At 50.7% G+C, this 8,880-nt stretch overlaps 1 protein-coding gene across 1 annotated transcript in view; it reads left to right on the top strand.

Annotated features, from left to right (window-relative positions):
• Positions 1-1,672: 1,672 nt before the first annotated feature.
• ec (ubiquitin specific peptidase echinus) overlaps positions 1,673-8,880 on the top strand; it is an 80,513-nt gene continuing 73,305 nt past the window's right edge. The window contains exon 1 of the mRNA XM_075691180.1: positions 1,673-2,201. The gene's annotated coding sequence lies outside the window, so the exon portion shown is untranslated. The remainder of the gene's footprint in view (positions 2,202-8,880) is intronic.

Below are 8,880 nucleotides of genomic sequence, written 5' to 3'. Positions count from 1 at the left end.
AATTAAACATAATATTGGAACGAAAGTACGGTAAATTCTCACCCCCGCGGGCTTAGTATAGACATAAAACATGAGAATATGCGTAGAGGAGCGGGCTACGTCGCTCAGGTAGCCATACTTTACAGGCTACACAGCGATCATTCGCACTCTCTGAAGAGTTCTGTGCATGAGGAGGAATTGATTTTCTCCTAATGCTCCATCTGTGCTTTTAATAACCAACGCTTCAAAACGTACTATGTGAGGACAGACACTTCCTCACTTTAAGAATACTAGGATGTGAATATCGTTTTATATTAATTTTGTTAACGCCTGTTCATTATTCCAAAACTATTCGATATTCGATCCTGGCACTTTACATTCTTATTCGATTAGGTCTCAAAAATCACTATTCGCACGCCCCTAGTATATCTAAAGCACACCAACTATTAATGGAATAGCATATTGTATTCAATGTGTTCTCTGATTTGCTTGATTTTCTTTTATTTAGCCATGCGGTATGTGCCATTCCGTTTGTGCCATTAGGTGTGCGTCCATTCTTGGCAGATCTTTGCAGAGGCCTTCAGAATTGGTTTTCGCCACTGCGACAAAAGAGTTACAGAACATTTAAATGCGACTAGATATGGGTCGTACTTCCCTGCGCATATACCTGTAATCGCCATGCTTTCCTCGACAAGCGTCATACATCTCCTTCGTCCTCGTGACATCGCTGCGTAGACATCTCACACTGCGCATCATAGTCTGTGCTGTGTGTGATCGGCAGAGCCAGCTGCTTAGCCAAGCTCAGGTTTGCAGTTGCTGACAATAATCTAGTGCAAAGCAGGAAGGCTGATTTTATCATCACGGTATTTGCGTATTGGGAAAGCGGGTGAACGCGGTGATAAGGCGCTTGCATTAGTTCTTGTGTTTACTGCCTCATTTTGCGCTGTTCAACGCTGACATTGCGACATGTTTTGAAGTTCCTGTTGGTGACAGTCCCTTCTCCACCACTGTGTTGAGCTCTTTGTGCGCGTCGAGAGGTCTGAACTTTTCTAGGCTTTTTAGAGGTTATTTTGTTTCCGTTTGTATTCTTTCCTTTCTTTCCTTTTCCATTTCCTCAAGCTCCCGTCCCGTGTTATTCTTTTGCATCTAAGAAAGGTACCCCCATGCTCCCACAAACTTCCTACTCCCCTCCTTCCCGCGCACAGCAGGCTTTCTCTGAGATGCACGGCTGCATTTGCAGTCGCCGTCTAGGAGGAGCCAGCGAACAGCACAATCAGCGCGCGCGCGAACGTAAAAGCAACTTCAAAACATCCACAGGCCCAAGGGAGACCAGATCTCTCCTCCTTGGGGTCAGCCTCCTTCCCTGCGGGCAAAACAATGTGAAACCGGTTTTTCAGGAGCTCGCGGGGGCCCCGCGCTGCAAAGAAGAGTCGGACAGGTAAGCAGTCCACCCGGGGAAGAGGGAAATAAAAATAACACCTGCACGGAGCGTCTCGCTCACGGCTTGCTGTGCGCTGCCGAGATTCGAAGGGCGCCGCGCTGTTTTCTACTGCCAAAGCGTCACGCGGCGGGGCGCTGCTTGTCTCTCCCGCCATTTTGACGTCATAAACCACGTGTGAGAAAGAAGGCGAAGTGCTACGGCGCTACCACCGAATCCGCGGGCCGGCACACCGGAGAGAGAGGCACGTGGAGGAACCTCTTGGAAATTTTGCGGAAAGGGAAACAGCGGAGAGGGCGAAAAACGCGGCAACGTGACATCGCGTACGAGCCTTGTACGAGCCACGAGCGCACCGCTGGCTGGGCTACCTCGCGAGTGTTCTCCCTTATGCGCGTGTCGCGTGCTCCCGTCCGACGGCGCTGCGTCCCTGTATCGCGCTCACGGAACGTGTGTGCTACGCGTTCTTTTGAAGAAGAAGGCGAGACTTCGAACAAGTGCCCGAATTCTTACCGGCGCGCCGGTCGATTTTAATTTGTTGTGCTGTTTGTAAGAGGATTGTCCGTGTCGTAGTGCCACCTCCCTAGCTACCTGATCGGAACTGCTGCACCTGCCCGGTGAGCGTCTGTGGGAACTGCTCTTGACGGGCTTAGGACGGCGTGTTCTCTGCTTGTCAATTGTGCCGTTGGCTCTTTCTGAACTGAAATTGCCGCGATGGACCTCCGTGCCTCTGGATACGTGTCTCCTTGGGACACGCCGCACCGCTTTCACTCAGCGACAGCCTCAGGTAAGCTGCTCGTGGTGCACGAAATAATTGACGTAGACTTGACGATACCAGCGAGAACTATGACATAGCAATTTGGTAGACATATTTTTGTTGTCTAAATGAAAAAAATAAGGCGTCAACTCTCCCTAATCGTCGTCCCAGCAGAATCTATGCTGCACCTCGAAGTAGTAAAGCATGAGCACGAGTTGACCCACTTCACTCAAATTGCACCAACCGCGGGATATCATTTCTGTTATCGCAAACGTGGAGGAACCTTTAACTCGAGACGGAAAAGCCTCATTTCGTCTTGCGTTTGGCTTCTTCCGCGTTTTGCGCCTCTGCACCTGTACACCGCTCATCGTTTTCCGAGTGCGGTCGTTCGTGTTGTTTTCGGCGGGCAGCTGTCTAAGTTTCACAGTTCCGACGAAAAACTTATGTGGAGAGCGAACTGTTGTTTTGAATTAAATGGGTATGGAACGGAGCTTCTTATTTCTTCGTCAGCTTGCTTCACTTGCTTGTCACATGGCCGTTCTGATCCTCCTTAATTGTACCTGGCATGCGTGATGCTGCAGTGTTCACACAAATCTTCATTGTTTCGTCTACAGTTGTACAGCCGAAGCCAAACTCACATTGGCAGGTGATAACGGCATTGCCGTCCGGGGCTAGATGCTTCTCCAAGCCCGCGGGCGGCTTCTTGCCGCCGTGATGCCTACCTGTCCGGAAACCGGTTCCTGGCCCCGTGGTGGGGGAAGCCGCGCTCCGTCTGGGGTGGCATTTGACGTGCGGCCCGCGCTGTTTTTCGGCGCTTCCTATTTTCTTTTTAGCTCTATGTTAGCTCGTTTTCTAGATGCCTTGCTGTCAGGGTGCTAGAGCTCGTTCTTCAGGCTAGCCTCTCGGCGTTCATAATTAAGCCGCCGTGGTAACGGCAGTCAGTACCATCCAATATCAAGGTATCGAATCCAAAATCACTGTCGAGATGCTTGGCTTCTCAATCTTGGTGTTCATTGGTTGATTACCGGAAGGTAAAATGAGTGCAATGCTTGGTCACAAACAAACGAAAGATTGATCAAAATGTTTGCCCTTTCTTGCGTTGTTTCCGCTGTGCTTCTATCCAGTTTAATTTACCGATTGTCGTTATCGCTGCTGCTGGGGCAGCAGTGTGTCACAGAGAGATGACAACTGTCTCTCGAGAGATACAATACTGTGTAAATTATAACGTTCGCATTGCACCCCTTCCGGTGTACTCCCATGTGCACGTGCTTCCTTGGCCGGTTTATGACAAATGCTTTCCCGTCACCAGAGCTTGCACGCACTTAGCAGGGAAACGAACCGGTGTTTCACGTCAGTGTAAAAAAAAAAAAAAAAACGTTTGCACTGTAAAAACGGTAGTTGTAAATTGGGACAACAAATGCGCATCGAAAGGTGTAAAACTTTCCGGTGCACTCCTTTGCAGTGCACCTCGTGTGAGCATTACCGAGAACCTCTGTATTGCTACCAATCTCTGTATTACCTCGACGTTTTGTCTCAGGCATAGTCCGATGAAGTCTTGCTTTAGGTAAAACGTCTTTACCGAGCTTATATATTTTCGCGCTTAATCAGAACAATGGTGCTGCGCGAGACAATTGTGCAACTTCTACAGGTGGCAGTTTGAACGGAATGGAAAAGAAAGTGAGATCGGTTTTTGCACATAATTATTTCAGGGTGCGAATTTGTTTTCCCCAAAGATAGAGAGCTTATACATACACCGTGTTTCCTTTTTCAGCTGGAACATACTCCTAAAAAAAAAGAAAAAAAAAAAAACACGTCTGTGAAAGTGCTGTTGAGCATTTTCAAGTGAATTGCTGTCAGAGACGGAAATTACCCACCTCAAAAATCGCATTGTCCGGGTAGCTAATTAGAAAAGGTTCACTAATTACCTTTATTCACTGCAGGACACATGCTGAGATTTAAACCACGCAGTACAGCGAAGTGACGTCTGCTTCGCAAGTATCCAAAGCAACAGTTTCGAGATATCCGTTCTTGAAATGTGCTACAAAATACATCGGCGTTCCACTTATTATCGACCCGAACTGCTGTAAAGAAGATGCGCTTTGTAGCACACTTAGAGGTCGGGCATCTCAAATTTAATGATAGTCTTTGATTTTTGGTAAGCAGACATGACTTCACCACTGCTCAATTGCGCGACTTGAAGATGTGTCCAACATTGAGTCTTTTAATCTGGACACTGCGATTTCTCGAGCACGTAATTTACACCTATTCCAGAAATCCGCACGTTCAGCAGTGAGGAAGTCATGTCTGGTTACCCGAAAGTCGAACCAGCGCTATCTTCTAAAGGCGACTAAAAAAAAAAAAAAAAGTCTGTTCAAAAAAGCAGTAAACGCAGGCGGTATATATGTATTCGTGGAGCGAGAGCCGTGTTGCCGTGGGCCTAGTGTCCAGGGAGCGAGAACCTCGGCCTTGCTGCCGACATATCTGAGCAGGCGCGTGAACCCATAGCTGCTGCTCAGACATCGCAGCATTATTTGTAGTGAGTGACGTCGAAGGAGTAATCGCTCTCTCGGAGCGCGGCCGGTGTACCCCCGTCGGGAGCAGCAGGTGGCCCGCGCCCGCGTTGCTGCCAGCAGCTGCGTCGCCTGCTGCATTGTGTTTCCATTGGCGTCATGGACGAGTAGTAGTTGGCCGGCCCTTTACCGCCGGTGACTCACAACCTGCTGCACACACGGGAACTGAGCGCGATAGCAACGCGCAGATGCTGCCATGGAAACGCGTTGCGGCGCGGCGGCGCAACCTTGGCGATGATTTCATTCCGGATTTATTCAAGGCGTTATGTCAGCAGCGCAAATTGTTTCTGACGGCCGACTTCGTCATAGCAGGAAGCCTCCTCGCGTAAATTAGCGCACCTTAATTACCGGCGCCGTGTCGGCGTTTTAAGCAGTGTCTATTCTTCCCATTCTTCACTCGCACGCTCCTTCCATTCAAGTGTGACGCACACGGAGAGCTCAGGGGCCATATTTTCTAGCTTATACTTTTCATTTTACCATCGCCCACGGTGCCAAGCCGGCGACGTTGGAACCAAGGGCTGAAAGCATAGAAATATTGAATTGGTCGTTCCGGTCCCAGACGCTGCGACATGTGCCACAGACGATTCCGGGATGAGTTCCACTGCAAATGTGAATTTCCGCTCTGTCTGCTGTGTCCCGTAAACTTTAGTGGCTGACTGTGCATTCAAGCAGAAGGCGCAGCCTGTTCAAGGCACGCAGCCGCCTATTCTAACGATTCAGACGTTTCTAAGAACGTTAATCGCGCTCTGCGCCGCCTTCCTTCTCCTCCGCGCTTTGCGGGGAATGCCCCTCGTTGTTCACGCATCTGCGCTTGCCTGTTAGTTTCATACCACGCCGAGATTCTGTCAGCTCGCAGAACAACGCCTGTCGACGGTTGTTTTCTATGCGGCCGGGCATTCATCGGAAACCCGATCTCTCGAAGGTGCCCGTGGCACCTGTCGCGTTTGTGTAACCCAGTCCAGTGGATGGATACCCAACGCGGGTCGGAACAATGGGCCGATGCATGCGCGGCTATCCGCGACGTGCGCGCGCACCTGCCGACCAAGTCGACGCGTTCGCAGACGCAACAGTGCCGTCGCAGCTACGCGACGCCGTCGGCTGTCGCGTCTCTGACGGACTGGGACGCACTTGCCCTGCAGACTACACTGCGTGCTATTGGACGCCGTATTTTTATCAGTCGCTTGTCTGCCTCCCGGCCGTGGTTATACGCGACTCTGGCGGAGCGCGCGCCAACAATCGCCTATCACATGATCTCGACTGGTGGCGGACTGGTATTGCTTCACCTCTGTGGGACGGCGACGCCTGCGGGCGAATTCGCGAGGAATCACGACTGTACCGTTTTGCGCTGCCGCTTCTTTAAAATGTTCTCATTATTGCTCCTTTTTGTTCCATACGACGTCAAGGCTTTTTGTTTTCTGGTGCATTATGGCGGGACTTGGCGTCTCTCAATTCAGAAGCCGATGATGTCGCTAATTTGTCACGAAGCTTACCAGCCTTACAGGGACATGAAAATACTTAAGGCTGTGTTTCAGTACGCCGACTAATGAAAGCCGTTGTTATCGTTGGCTGTATTATAGTCACGACCCGTCATATTATACCGCGGTTGATTTATCAGTTACACTGCGCCAAGAAATCTTGCCGCGTGGTTACTCTATAAGGCGCTCGTGGCGTTGCAACATTTGTACTCACCTTCGGATATTTTTGCAGGACAAACCATTATATACGTGCACACTATTCCACGAAAGCGATTGTAGTAAACAGCAATTAGACAGCAACAAGATTTTAAAAATGTAACCCCCCCCCCCCCCCCCGATTTTTTTATTTCCCCGCGCAAAAAGGAGTTCACAGTATTTTGTGTCTCCTTTATTGCGAGCACAGACTTTTTCCGACCCACTGACACCAATTGTTGGAGCTACAATTTTTGTTATTCGTCGTACTTCTTTTTCGTGTACGAATAGCTGCGGGAGAAGGAAGAGGCGTTGTCAGAAGCGCGTCTAAATGGAGCTAGGCTGGCGAGAAAGGAATTCCAGTGACTCGTTCTTGCTGCACGCTCTGGCAGCACGTCGTCCACCCTGTATGCAGTCGTCAACCGGCTGAAAGTCGTGAACTGCACATGAGAAACGAGAACGGAGGGCTGTGGCCCACTGACGGCTGACGTCTACTCTGCTAAACTTGTCCGCACCCCGACCCTTCAAGCCCTCGAATAGCGCGCGGTCGCTGCAGCGGGAGGCCTTGCTTCACACGACTACGCCTGTTCACGTGCCTTCCTTGGCATCTTCAGACAACGCTCACGATATTGTCAAAGCCTACGAACTAACGGGGAGGACATGGGAACGGCAGGGCGCAAACTTTGGGTAAACGCCGTAGCTGACGCGTTTGGTAAATGTGTCAATTCAACCGAAAGGTCTCCCGAAGAATACGCATTTTCTGAACGCTCCCTGGCCAGCACTGCATGCGCTCTCGTGCTAACTAGTGTCCCTGTATATATATGCTCGCACATACAGAGGCACTATTGCTGACGCACAGCCCGTCGTTTGGCAAAATGAAATGAGCCACTATCGTCATATAGTCGTTATACATGCATCCTGCAGCTGCATTATTTTATTCGCTACCACCGCAGTAAAAGAAAGATTAATAATAATCAGAGTAAATGATGGGCGCAATATTTCCAGGGCATTAATTGCGCTGCATTAGGCGCACATTTCGCTCGGCCGCACCACGTTCGGAATCGTTAAACTCGAGCGACAGGTGCTCGCAAGAGGGAAAGCAAAGCGTTGATATCTCAGCGTCAGACAACAATGGAGCAGCGGGCCGGATTTGTTTGCGAGTTTCGCTTATCGACCTATAGAGTAGCGCGTTTCAGCAATAATCACTTGCAGCTTCGAGTGCGCGCGCTCGAACATAACATTCAGTATTGAGTTTTGGGGACCCTTTTAGTGGAAATACAAGTAGTTATTGCTTCTCAAGCTAGGTTGGTAAATCTTCCTCCTCTAGTGACACGGGCACACATCACTGGAAGCTGCTCGCGTCTGACCGTGAGCTTAGCAGGCTTCCGTTGTCACATCTGATGTCACTCGAGACGGATCCCCGTTAGTTTGTCGCTTCTAGCGGAGCGTTTGTCATGCAAAGCGTATACGTCGGCCCCTCATCCCTTCCCACGTTTCTAGTAAATATTGTGTGAGTGTTCGTGATATACGTCGTATTTGTTCCGAGAAGCGAATGCCGAGCCGAGCAAGGACATCTAAAATGTCGAACCTGCGCCGCTTTTCTTATTCCCCCCTTCCCCTCCCCACCACATCTTCCGTGAGGGCATAGATAAGACGCGCTGTGGTTCGCCCGAAAGCGCTAATTTATGGAAGCGCCTGCGGAGCCGCAAAAAGGAGACGACGACCACTTCGTGACGTCCCCGGGGCCGAGCTCGTCACCCGTGGGGCCACGAAGGGGGCCAAGCCGTCGAGCAATTTCGGAGCATTACGTCCCGCCGCGGGCTGGAATTCGGCCGTAGCAGCGCGCTGGCGGCGGGATAAAGGGATGAAGGAGGGGGGCGGGGGGTAGTCACCGTTCCGTTCCGTGCACGACGCGCGGCGGGGCATCCTGCGGGCTCAGCGTCCTCTGTGATTGTGACGGACGCGTGCCATGTTGTAAAGGCTCGCAGCTTGCTATATCGAAGGCTCGAGATGGAAGCTCCAACAGGTGCCGGAGTCACCTTGTGATGAAGTGGCGCCCGAAGCTGTTGTATGCTTGGAGCGGTCACAAGCTGCTCGGGGACCTCTCCCACCATGAGCGAATTTGGGCCGATGCTTCACACGATCGTTGCTGCTTTACTATAGGTTAGTCTATACCTACCTCATTCGCATTGGTCCTTCTGTAATATGGACTCGCCGGGCATGCGAATTCGACTTGTGCGACGTTCTTCGTGTCGCCTCGTCCTGTACCTATGCAGTTGAGTAGCTCTGGTGGATGGATGTGCAGCCGTGCACGGAGAGCTCTTTGTAGGAGCCGCCTCTGAAGGCGAATTTGGCGCCGTCACATGCATGCTGCGTAGGACATCGCTTCGACCCTAAGCACAGAAGTAAGTGTAACATATACGTATCTGCGCCGGCGTTTCGCGTGTGTTTACGTAGAAGGCAAGACATTTT

Source organism: Dermacentor variabilis, chromosome 1 (assembly GCF_050947875.1).
Source record: "Dermacentor variabilis isolate Ectoservices chromosome 1, ASM5094787v1, whole genome shotgun sequence".
Taxonomy (NCBI): domain Eukaryota; kingdom Metazoa; phylum Arthropoda; class Arachnida; order Ixodida; family Ixodidae; genus Dermacentor; species Dermacentor variabilis.
The sequence above is the reverse complement of the archived record's forward strand: the minus strand, read 5'-3'. Positions and strand labels throughout refer to the sequence as shown.